Source organism: Protopterus annectens, chromosome 12.part0 (assembly GCF_019279795.1).
Source record: "Protopterus annectens isolate FY-2018-M chromosome 12.part0, PAN1.0, whole genome shotgun sequence".
NCBI classification, from domain to species: Eukaryota; Metazoa; Chordata; order Ceratodontiformes; family Protopteridae; genus Protopterus; species Protopterus annectens.
In genome coordinates this window covers 814,441,078-814,454,882 of record NC_056746.1, presented here as the reverse complement: position 1 = coordinate 814,454,882, position 13,805 = coordinate 814,441,078, and positions in this window count along the sequence as shown.

Sequence of the window (13,805 nt, the reverse complement as noted above, 5' to 3'; positions counted from 1 at the left end):
GCAGTGGCAGCATTGTTGCCTCACAGCAAGAGGTTCTCCCATTCGATTCTCGGCTGGAGTGCAGGGAGTGCTTTCTGTGTGGAGGTTGGGTGGGCGCTCAAAAGACATGCGTAAATGGGCGTGCCTTCGCTGAAGGTTGAATGTTGAGCTGGCACCTCGGCGTTCGTAAAAATCTACTGCCAATCATTAGCGGACCGGAGTTCCGCTGTGGCGACCCCTAAACGGGAAAAGCCAAAAGACAACAACAACAACATATACACATATATCTACTTATATTAATATGTTGTACCTGTGTACCTGTTTAGACATTACTATATTTACTCACACACATACATCCATATGTTGGAATACATTCTCTATACTGTTGAATGACTGGGCTGGATGATATGTTTGTGAAAATATCAGGGTTATGAATATCTGCCATGGTTTAGTGGCAAATCAATTTGTGTTTGGTGTGCAGGGTCCTGGGTATGAGCCTTGTAGAGGCAGTTTATTTTGTTGCTGACCAGAACACTCCCGCTTACCCTCACGCTAACCTCTTTAAAAGGAAAGAAAAAAAAGTTGATAGGAAAGTGGTGAAAAAGGGGCACAAAGAGGGTAAGACATCAGAAGCCCAAAAGCCCACCAGTGGTAACAGGGGGACTGAGGTCCCCACCCGTGGGCAGTTACCATAGTGTCACCACAGTGCCATACTCTTCTGAAATATGACTGAAGACCATCCTCCTGCTGACACATGTACACCTACAACACAAATGGATAACATTATGGAGATAACAATCAGTGTTACTGACAGCTGAAATACATCATAGCTGCATGGCTACACTACCTGACATGTATGCATTACACATTACCCCTGACAACATCTTACACTGCAGTACATTGCAGCACTCTACAACAGTCACTGTGTGCATCAGAACCATATTAGCCTGTCCCTGCATCGATGTTACGGATGACAGGGATATGGCACAGGAATCATCATATGCATGGGATGTGTTGTTGGGTGAGGGGTTTGGTTCATTTATTGGGGCATGGTGATGTGGTGTGTGTCGGTATGGGGTCACCCTGGTAGTGTTTGCATAGAGTATGGGTATGCATGCACACAGTCCTGCCATGTGGCTGCCCTATACAGGTGTTGTTGGACAGCTGCAGACCATACCTGGCAGGGTGGGCAGTTCAGTGCCTCTGGCCACGGACATGCTGACTGTGCCCGCCAGGAGTTCCATGGGCATGTGCAGGTTCAGACCTTGAGGTGCTACTCCCCCCTGATGATGACAGGTGTCCACTGGAACCATGTCCCGCCTGGGACTGGCCAGGGCCATGTTCATGAGGCCTGCTGTGGTGTGGACAGCACCCCCAGTGGTGTGCTGGCATTGGTACTGCCACTACGGGAGTGGCTTGGTGTCCTGGCAGTTCCACATTGAACACCAGCTGCTGGTGTTTCTGACCCATGTCCACGTGGCCGTCTCACCACTCCCACCACACGTTCAAGCATGGATATACCACGGTCAAGGAGGCCCACCATCTCACTCCACTGTCTATCCGTGACCTTGGTATGTTCACAGAGAGTAGCAGCAATGTCACAAAGGGTGCCACCTACAGATGAGAAAGCAGCCCTCTGCAGCCTCAGGCCCTGTCTGGTGCACATGTCCATACATGCCTGTGCCTCTATTATAGCCTGAAACATGCTCCTGGTGGTACCAGTTGTGGTGCCTCTGCCAGGGGCATGATTACCAGCAGCCACCCCAAGAGCACCATGGTACATCTGCTGATGTGGTGGCCTGCTGGACATCTATCTATGCCGCCTGTGACCCCGACACATTTGGTATGGACACCACACCTTCTTGGTCACTGGCACCAACCACCAACTGTCCCTCTGCTGTGGCCACGTGTGATGGGGTTTGTAGGGGCACTGTAACTGTGTACGGGCTTGGGGTGGCTAAAAGGATGATGACACATGATGGCGCAGTTTTGACCTCTGACAACCCCACCTGTGCCTCAACAGTGTCATCATCATCATCATCAGTGTCTGTATGAACACCTACCTCAGTTTGCATGCAGGAGAGACCCTGATCCACCTCGCCACCTGTGGGGGAAACAAACACAAACTTTAAGACCTGTACAGCATTGCATAACAGTACGCACATTTACACACACACAGTCACAGTCACACAGACAGTTACAGTCATGCCCACAGTCACACACACACACACACACACACACACACACACACACACACACACACACACACACACACACACACACACACTCATGCATGTACACCCACAAACACTGACAGTCCACCTTACTACCTCTGTGGGTTTACAGACAGTCCCACATTCAGTTACATATGTTCCCCATACTGCATGGCACTTACTAGCATGCACTCATTAATAGTACCCATTAACATATCGTACCTCTTCATGCCTCCACGTGTGATCACAACACATGACCTGTTACTCCATCACCTCCCTGACTTTGGTGGAGTAGGTTGTACCTGGCCTCACTGCTGTCATCCAGTATTACCCTGTGTATATCCAGTCATGGTATACATGGCCCCTATATGGTTGGGGCTGCTACATTCACTACATAAGTCACACACTGGAGCCTCATATTACAGTCTTGCTCAGTCCATGCCACATCTGCTGCACAATCAACCCATCCTGCGGACAACAGTAACACCTGGATACACTCACTGATGTGGTCTGGTAATTCCCCATTGCATTAATAGTGTTGCATATGTGGGTAGCCGGTTATCTATCTGCTGCTGGCAATATGATGTGTATGCCTGGTATGTACTTTTCCTCCCAATTCATGTCCTGTGCTACAGACCTTGTTATGCTATCAGCTGTCCTGTGTTCACATATTGGACAGGCTGTCCTGGTGTCTCATGTGTCACTACATGTACAGCACAATCCCAAGGAGAAGTACTGCCATGTGATCAAGCCCTTTATCGCCTGTGCAAACATGGACACCCGCACAGACACAGATGTACCCATCAGACATGCATCGACCACACTCCACCAGATTGCACTTACACAAACATTCAACACCCCCCCTACACACACACCCACCTACATGTGGGGTTGCACACCTTTTGAACACACAGTCCTACCATTACCTTTCTGTCAACATGCATTAAATCTGGTGCTCAACAGCATGCAGTGCAACTATAGTGACCTCATGCTAGTGGCAGTATACATGTGTGTGATGCATGGGCTGAGTTGGTAGGTGATGGCCCTTCCCCTAGTTAACACTGCACCCATGTACGAAGTGTTACTGTAGACCTGTTCTGCACCCTGCCTTGTACTGTGCACTATACCACACAGGTGTACACACCATTGCTGCTTATATAGTACTGTATCTGTTATGTCAGCTCCAATGCTCACAGCCCCTATGTGTTACAGCACCTCATACCTGGGATGATATGTGAACAGATATCATTTGTGAATGCCTGATGTCTGCTTTACAGATCACAACATCAGTGGTGCATGTATGACCAGTACAGGACTATTACACTGACACCCACCAGACCTTACCATGGCTGTGAGGGGTGCCCTACACATGTCCTAGAACTCTGCATGGTTGCAAGATCTACTCTTGTGCACATCCCTTGGAGTTCACACACTGCTGTCAGGGTTACACCTGCCACAGTTACATAACCTGAATGTGTGCAGATACAGTAATGAGGATGTTGTTTTACACATGTCCCTACTGTAGGCCATGTGTCCTGCCATACTTCTCATCCCTGTGGACACATTGCACAATGACAGGATGTTAGTTATCTTGCATGTGTCTATTGTACCCTTCCAATACCCCAGCATGGTCACTACTGTGATACAATGCATTTCACAACAACAAAACATGAACGTGTACAGCATGCAGTATGGGTAGGTGTGTTAGATGTGTGCATGGAATATCCCATAGCCATTACATGCACAGTGTATTGTCATGCACGAACATGAACCATACTCACCGGCTACAGGCTGCTGCTGTGGTGATATCCTGGAAAGACCTACATAAGAGTGTGTGAAAGTCGTTGTCAGTGGCCACAGCTGTGGCATTTGTAAAGGGTGAGTGCAGCATTATGTTACATCTACAGTAGGGGTCCACAATACTACAGCTTATGCATGTCTGTTTATTACTACTACACAGCAACAGACTATGTATATGACATCTCAGATTTGCATGATGTACCTGTACAGATGCATACACATGAATGGTGTACTGATGTGCCCTGGGGCCTTAGCTGCACACTCCTCAGCCAGTGTGGCAGTGGCACCCACCTCCACAATGCACCCTGCCAGTTATTGGTGCTGCAGGTGGGCAGGTGCCACAAGGTTCCTGAGAAGCTCCTCCACACAGGTGAGGGGTGGATGGGTGACTTGCCCCACCCTGTTGTGAGGTGGTCTCACCATACAGCAGCTATACACTGACATACATGGTGAAGCAGGTCGCTGAAATGATGCCGGACCTGCTCATAGCTGTGGTTATGCAGTCCGACATCATTGACTCTGTGGACTAGTTCGTTCCACAGGGTGGTCCTCTCCTGCTGATCATGGGCTGTCCATCCAAATAGCTGTTCATAGTGCTGTACCAAATTATCAATAATGAACTCTGTTATGGCAGTACTGTAAGCTGGCAAATGGATGTGGGGCATCCTCCCTGGAAGACATAAAGATGGAAACAGGTCTGAGCAACTCATACAGCAGGGTTAACATAGTTCTTAATACACATCTTTGTCTCCCCCCACCATATCAGCTATAACAAACCATTCACAGAATGCAATTGGTATGTCGGCTGCTTACCTACCATTGGGGCATATGTTGTATTGTACCAAGCTTTGTGCTATGTGTTTGTGCCATGCTTTGTGCTATGTGTCTGTGGCCATGCTGCCTGTGGGGACACTATCTCTGCTGGCCTGTTACAGATTATTTCACCTGCATGCCATTGTCAATGCCACTATATATATATATATATATATATATATATATATATATATATATATATATATATATATATATATATATATATATATATATATATATATATATATATATATATATGTGTATGTGTGTGTGTGTACTTATATGTGTAGATATATCTTGTGGGTGTTTATATACCTACATCTATATGACTGTCTGTATATCTGTAGACATACCTGTCTAATTATATATCACACAGATATTTATCTATATGTGGGGTGCATACAGACATCTGGTCCACATTCTGTAACTGTCTTTCATTCACAGCTGCACTGTTCTGCCTTACTGCAACACAGCCAGGTGTCACATATGAACACAGACTAACATTAGGGTGGTATATATGGTGAGAGATTGCTGGTAAGCCTATTATACACCTATGGCATTTGTACATGCTGCATTAGACATTAACATGAATATCCTGCGTGTGGCGTGCTCTGACACCCATGTGTCTATCATGACGGCAGTACTTCCACCACCAGCTATTGCCCACACTAACATACCAAACACACATATTATGGCTTAAATCTTTGTCATTCATTGCTGATCTGAAACAGTTGGCGGGTATGTCCCACTGCCTACAGGGACAGGCAGTATTGTCCAGAACAGTTGTTCAGCAGAACTTCATTACAGGGACAACTACAGATAGTACATATAAATCATTCCAAATCATATTTCCTATTATTCTATACCACATACTACTTTCAGTTACATACATATATTTTTTGCATACCTGTCATTTTTTTCTGACAGCTGTGACAGCTTGTTGTTGTTTAAGGTTTTCTTTTTTTTTTTCTTTTATGTCTCTCTCTCTCTCTGTCTCTCTCTCTTCACTAGAGTGATTGAGCTGGTTTGAATAGATTGCAGCATGACTTTTGTAAGTTATGCACATGATCAGGTGATGGGCTCTGCACCAATCAGTGTGCAACAGTCGCTAATTGCATGCAGCCTGCTGTGTAGTACTTCAAGATAACCACTGTCATGACAACCCAGTACTATAAAATACTGACTCGTGTGCATTGTCCCTTAACCTTTCCAGTATGGAGGACATCCTTCCTGTATGTGGGCAGCAGTGCTACAGACCGCAGGTTGCAATACCTCTTACAGTAGGAATTGCAGACATAGGCCAATTATACATTTGTATGAGGTTCCAGACCTACAGACAGAGTGAGTAGTGTTGTTATGTGCATTGTATATTGCTGGTCTTGCAGTTTTTGTATGTACATAGTAGTTTAGGATGGAATGCAGTCTGTCTGCATAGCTCTCAACTGTGGGCCTATTCACATGATGGCCAGTGGATTGTCTGTTTGGTTTGGTCTGTGCACTACACAGGTCTTGTCCTACATATATCACTGGCAGTCTGTATGGTGCGTGCTATCAGTACATGGCTACATCCATTTGTGTTTCTGATGTCATATTCCTGCATAAGGGTATGTTGCAACAAATCCTGTAACACCAGCAATTTCCAGGATGTGTAACAGCAATATTGCAAGTATGGCCCTGTGTGCCTGCCTCTGGCCTCCACATATATGGCAGGCTTTGTCCTGTTATGATACATTTAGGGGTTGTTAGGTCATGGCCTATCATTATTTACTGCTAGCATTCCTGCTACCATCCCACTGATATCGTGGACTCCCACAAAATATGTTGGTCAGGGTCCATACATGTGACCGATACATTGACATTACCAAGACTAATACATTCCCCCCTAGGGCTTTACTACAGGGTGTAATTGGAGGCTGCTGAAATACATCAGTAATTATTGAGTGTTACCTATCTTGAAGGCAAATCCCTTATCTACTGTTGTACTAATTGAAGGCCTCAGCCTGGACAGCATAGTATGTTATATATCCACATTGCTTGCATCTACTGTTTTGTGTGGGCCTTGCATTCATCACTGATTACATATTTCAGACTTTATGTGCTGTAAGTAATGTCATACATTATTGCATAGTACACAAATAAAGATTTTCTGTGTATGCATACCTGTGTGTCGTGTCATGTCCTTTGAATTGTGAATGGGTATATGTTTAATGTAAGTATTCTCATTTGTGGGAATGGTTGCCACACTACACATTTCACAGGTACCAGTTACAGAGCTTGTGGCTGAGGGATATACTTTGCACCCATTACTTCCACACTACTCCTACATATATATGACTACTAATACCTTTTGTCTGTGTATATGTGTATGCACATATATATATATATATATATATATATATATATATATATATATATATATATATATATATATATCATATATCTATATATATATATATATATATATATATATATATCATATATCTATATCTATATATATATATATATATATATATATATATATATATATATATATATATATATATTTATATCCGATATATATATATTTATATCCCGATATATATATATATACATATATATATATATATATATATATATATATATATATATATATATATATATATATATATATATATATATATATACCTGAACATATTTGGCAATGTATAGATGTGTGTGTATATCTGAATCATTGTGATGTGTACCCCTTCCACATTGTAAATTCCCTACGGTAGTATGACTTTTCTGCATGATATGTTACAGGTATTGCCCTGACATTTACAGGTGAATTAGCTTACTGTGAAAGCATTGTGGCTGTGTTGTGGAGGGTCCTGTAGCCAAGAACTGCATGAATTGGGTATTGGATTTCACAGCATATCCATTAGGGATGTGGGGGGGGGGGTGACATAGCACTAATTACCAGGTATCCCTCATTTGAGCCCCCACCCCCATTAACAGTGCATATGGTCTGTTATGTTGTAGTGAGTGGTTCAGGATTCTGTTCCTATGTGATAATGCTATACACAGTTCTATCTGTATCTATCTATCTATATATATATATATATATATATATATATATATATATATATATATATATATATATATATATGAAAAAACTTCAACCAAGTCCCAGGATAAAAATGAAACACACAATCCCAGTGCAGAAGGAACTGCCAAAAATTATATAACAGCCAAGAAATATATATATATGAACGAAAGTAGATGCGTGGCTTCAAAGAACCAGTCAGCGTGTATTCCAAAAAGGTAGAAGTTTAATAACGTGAGCGCTTTCGCGGTCCTGCCGCTTCTTCAGACGTGAATAAAAAACATTAATGATGATGCTTACATATAGTGAAATTCAAAAAACATCACTTCCTGAACAAAGAACATCACTTCCTGAACAAAGACATCATTTCCTTAACCCAAAACTACAAAATACAAAAATATAAAAAACTACAACTACCATGAAGCGCTAAATATAAAGAGCATAGCTACATTGAAATACAATGACAGTCAAATATAAAACATTGAATCTAAATTCATCTGATAGATCTGCCTTTAAGGGATGGCTTAAGGGGGACGGACTCATTAAGTCCCCTACCCCAATGAGCCGCTAACCGCAAAATCCACCGGGTTTCTGCTGCTTCAGTGCGATTAACAATATCGCCACCTCTTAAACAACTTGGCTGAACATGTATTACTTGAAATAGAAAAGTATGATGCTGATAGGAGAGCATATGCTTAGATATTGCACTACAATTGTCACCTCTAGTAAAGCAATACATATGATCACGAATTCTCTCCCTCAAGGACCTGTTGGATTTGCCCACATAGAATCTAAAGCATGATTGACAGCAGGCAACATACACTATGTTACGTGTATTACAATCAGAAGCACACTTAATTTCCCAAAGCCTGCCGTCATTGGGGGAACGAAAAAATCTGGAAGTGTCTATGTATCTACACTGGGGACAGTGACCACATTTGTTGGTATGATGAAAGTTAAAACTCTTGCTTAAATCAGAGGACATACATAAAGAAGGAAAACAGAGAAGTTGTTTGAGATTTTTGGTGTTCGTATAGGTGTATCGTGGGCAATTACCAACTAGTTGCTGGACATCATTATCGATCATCAAAATGTTCCAATTATTGATGATTGTTTGATGGACTACAGAATTATTATTTGCAAACGGTATAACCATTGATAACCGTCTATTGTCACATACTCTGTTTGTATTGTGGTATGTAGAATTAGAAAAATAGGGTCTCCCAAGACTGGTCCTTAAAGTTGTAACAGTATTGCAGACAGACTCTACCTTGTCGATGGCATAACCTCTGCTACAAAAATGTTTCCTAAGAGTAGAAAGCTCCTGTTTAAAAGCAGAATCATCAGAGCAAAGGCGTGAGATCCTCAAAGCTTGCCCTCTGATTATATTATCAAACAGTTTAGGTGGATGCATGCTTTGAGGAGATAGAAAAGAGGCTGTATAGCATGCCTTACGAAAGACTTTTGTCTTAATAAATCTAGACTCACGATAAACAGTGACATCCAAATAGTCTGCTGAATCTGAAGAGTAGAACATGGTAAATCGAAGAAAGCCATCAAGGTTGTTGAGATGTTCAAAAAACTGTACAAAAGACGCATGGGTACCAGCCAAAGGAGAAAGAATTAGATCCACAAATCGTCTGAAAAAAGCGATCTGTGGACAGTTGAAAAGTACCTCTCTCTCCCAAGCCACCATTGCCAAGTTGGCATATGAATTGGCGCAACTGGTACCCATAGCAACACCTGTGCTCTGTCTGTAGAGGGTGTTCTTAAAAAGAAAGAAATTGTTTTCTAAGACAATCTCAAGAAGTAGTGCCAATAAATCTGCCTCAGTTGCTGACATGAACTCACAAAGTAGATTTCTGACCATAATAATACCATGATCGTTGGGTATGCAGGTGAATAGAGACACCACATCCATAGTCACAAAAGTTAAATCACTCATATCCTCATAGCTACTGAGAAAGACATGTAGATCACTGAGAAACTGCCCAGTGTCTTTCAAAACATAAGAAAACTTGGATAATACAAGTTTGAGTTTAGCATCTAGATATATTGAAATAGGCTCAGTGAGCCAGCCCTCTCCAGCCACTATGGGACGCATAGGTGGATTTATAAAATCCTTGTAAATTTTGGGCAATCCATTAATACAAAGTATAAGGGGGCATTCAACAGAAAAGTATTCATGGAGTTCATCGGTTATCAAACCTGAAAGCTTACAATCTAGTAACAGACTTCTAACATTATTACAAGAACTATCAACTACTGCTAATGTAACAATATCATATGCATTAGTGGCTAGCATACTAATCATTGAGTCAACATAGGAAGACCTGTTCATAACCACAATGCGACCACCTTTGTCGGCAGGACGTACAATAATATTGGCATTGGCTTTAAGCGAAGAAAGTGCCTCAAGTTCATCTTCATTCAAGTTATCAGAAGTACTAGAAAAACCAGATTTAAAGTCTCTATACAAGTCTTTTTCAACACTTCTTATGAAGAGTTCTAGGTTAGGTCGCAATAAGGGATTTGCCAAACTCTTCTTTTTAAAAATATGCTCACCTTTAGATGTATTGTCCTGGTAGAGTAGTCTGAGGTTTAAATTCCTTGCGAACAATCTTATCGCAAGAATATAATCGCTAATATCAGCATTACTAGTAGGAACAAAAGAAACTCCCTTATTGAGGACGGAAAGTTCTGCTTCAGTAAGAGAATGTCCAGATAAATTGCATACTAGTGAGGTTGAACCCATCTGTGAATCGAATAACTGGTCTCTGCATCTGAATCTCGTCGTTTCGTTGCCCTAATTGTTTCCTGTTCCAGGCTCCTCTTCTTGCCCGTGCGTATAGGCAACGGGGCATTGGGAAAATCCTGTTGTTGGTTAGAACTTGTAGAGTCCTGTTGTCGATTAATAAAGAATTTTCCAGAATTGGTTTTTGGTCGCACTACCAAATTGGTGCGTGAATTACAATCATCAAGTACAGGTGGTGGTGTATTGCGTGTTTCGGTAGAGATAGAATGTACTGGAGTCATTGATTGTGAGGTAATAGTAACCTCACCTTGTTGGCAGTCTTTATTCTCAAAGCCAACATGTAAAGACAAACCTCCAGGTGTAACAGTCTCTTCACTGGAGACTTGATTAACATCAGGTATAGTGTCTCCTGATGTTAAGACCTTAGAATAAGAAGTTGCAGTACTGGCTCTGCTGTAAGTATTGGGTTTGGCTGCTGTACTAGACTTCGGCCAAACAAAAACATTATTATTTTCAAAGTCTTTCTTGTCCCTCATTAACTTGCATTTCTTCTGAATCAGTAAGTTGGCACCATACCGGTTAGTGTGATCTAGAAGTTCTCTTAAGAATAGGTCAGACGCATTCGTCCCAACCAATTCAATTAGTCGTCTCTGTTGGTCATCTATGGTAGTCAAGAGTTCAGCTTCACTGGGTTTAAAGAATTCTATAAGCAAACGCATATATGCTTCACTGGCATCTAAATTGATCTTCTGCCATTTAATTAATAACTGTGGATACATGTTACCATACGTGGGCATATTCAAGATTGAGCCCCTCGAATAACTTTGCAGGTAAGGCTCGCTTCAAGATGATGCCTTTGATGCAAAAGCTTATATTTGAAAAGATTATTTTCAATATCTCTTTTGAGTTGCCGAACCATGATTTCATTGTCGACATCCAATTCACCCTCATCCAGAAGAGGGACATCATCCATAGTAAGAAGAGGATTACTTAAGTCTCTTAATGCTTCATGCAAAGAGCCAATAGTACCAAAACCAACTTTCTCAGCAGCCACTGCTGATAGACCATTAGAAGCAGTTCCTTCCATTCGCAAAAGAATGAAAAAACTTCAACCAAGTCCCAGGATAAAAATGAAACACACAATCCCAGTGCGGAAGGAACTGCCAAAAATTATATAACAGCCATGAAATATATATATGAACCAAAGTAGATGCGTGGCTTCAAAGAACCAGTCAGCGTGTATTCCAAAAAGGTAGAAGTTTAATAACGTGAGCGCTTTCGCGGTCCTGCCGCTTCTTCAGACATAAATAAAAAACATTAATGATGATGCTTACATATAGTGAAATTCAAAAAACATCACTTCCTGAACAAAGAACATCACTTCCTGAACAAAGACATCATTTCCTTAACCCAAAACTACAAAATACAAAAATATAAAAAACTACAACTACCATGAAGCACTAAATATAAAGAGCATAGCTACATTGAAATACAATGACAGTCAAATATAAAACATTGAATCTAAATTCATCTGATAGATCTGCCTTTAAGGGGTAGGGGACTTAATGAGTCCGTCCCCCTTAAGCCATTCCTTAAAGGCAGATCTATCAGATGAATCTAGATTCAATGTTTTATAACCCCCGACTTTCGTTTTCCTTCTTTTTGTTTCCCTTTTTTAAATTTTTTTTGGGTTTTTAAAAGATGTTTCAAAAAATTCTTTGTTGGAAAAAAAGTTTTTAAATTTTTAAAAAGGGATCTTATTTTTGGGCTGGCGGCCGTGCGGGTTTCCAGGGGCTGGGTCCATCGGGTGGCCCCTTGGCATTGTGGCCCTTGCATGGTTATTTTTCAAATTTTTTTTTTAGAAAAAACCCCTGTGGGGCATGGGTGCTAAAAATTTTTTTTTTTGAAAGACTTTTTTATGGTCTTTTTGAAAATTTTCCAAAAAGTATTTTTCAGTTAAAACCTTCTTCTATGCCGGTTTCAAAAGTTGGCAAAAGTAGGTTAAACCCAAAGGGAAAAGGGGAAGTTTTTAATTTGTCCTGGTGGCTGGTTAACAAAAATTTTTGAACCCCCTTTACAAGGCCACCATGGTCCTAAAAGACCCCTATTTTTGGCCAACCTTTTTGATAAACAATTTCTTTTTTCTTTGGCGCCCAAACTTAGTAGGCAAAATTTAATTTTTTTAACTGACATGTTTGTTAAAGTTTTTTCCTGAAACCCGACACCTGGGGGTAGCAGTGAACAGGGATTTCAAACGGATTCCGGCATTTTCTTTGCCTGTAAGACATTTGGGGCAAAACCCCCAAAAGTAAAATTCAAACGGTTTTTAACCTTTTCTTGCCCGACAGTGGAAATTTTCCCCCCCAAAATTTTTTAAGGGTGGGGTGGGGGTTTTAAACTGGACCCCTTCTTGGTTTATTTTATTAAAGACACCCTAAAAACATTTTAAAACAATTTTTCCCCCAAAATTCAAAAAAAAAAATTAAAACAATGTCCCAAAATTTTAATAAATTCAAAGAAATTTTAAGGACAATTAATAAAACCTTAGAAAAAATTTCAATAATATTTCAACAATTTTAAACAAATTATTTATCTTTGGTTTAATTTTTGGATTTTTTAAAATTGAATTGAAAATGTTATTTTGTAGATTTTTTCAGGGGCATTTTATTTTGTTTCACTGGGGTGATTGGTGAGGTTATGGTTTTATTTTAATTTCCATTTTTTGCATGGTTTTTTATAGAATCTTGGGTTTTTTAATTTGTAAATATTTTTCATTGAAATTTTTGGTTTTATTTGTGAATTTTAAATTAATTATTCCTGGTGTGGGTTTGACATTAAACATTTTTGTGAAAAATATGACTGATAGTTTTTTCTTTTTTGGAAAAAATTTTAAATGTTTAAAATTCAAATGTTTTAATTTCCCAATTTTAATTTGGGGGCCAAGGCTGATAAATTAATCTATTGTTCGGTGGGAAATTAAATTGGTTGGCAACTTAATGTTATTTTAAAGTTTATTGGTCCGAACCTTTGTCCGCATTTTTGAGGATTATCTTTTGACATTTTAAAATTTTTTTTTTGGAAAACTTCAGAAGCAATTCCAATGAATTGATTTTGCCCCTTTTATAGGAATTTCAAATTTCTTAGGCTGGTGTTTGTTATTGTTACCGCTTCTTTAATTCAT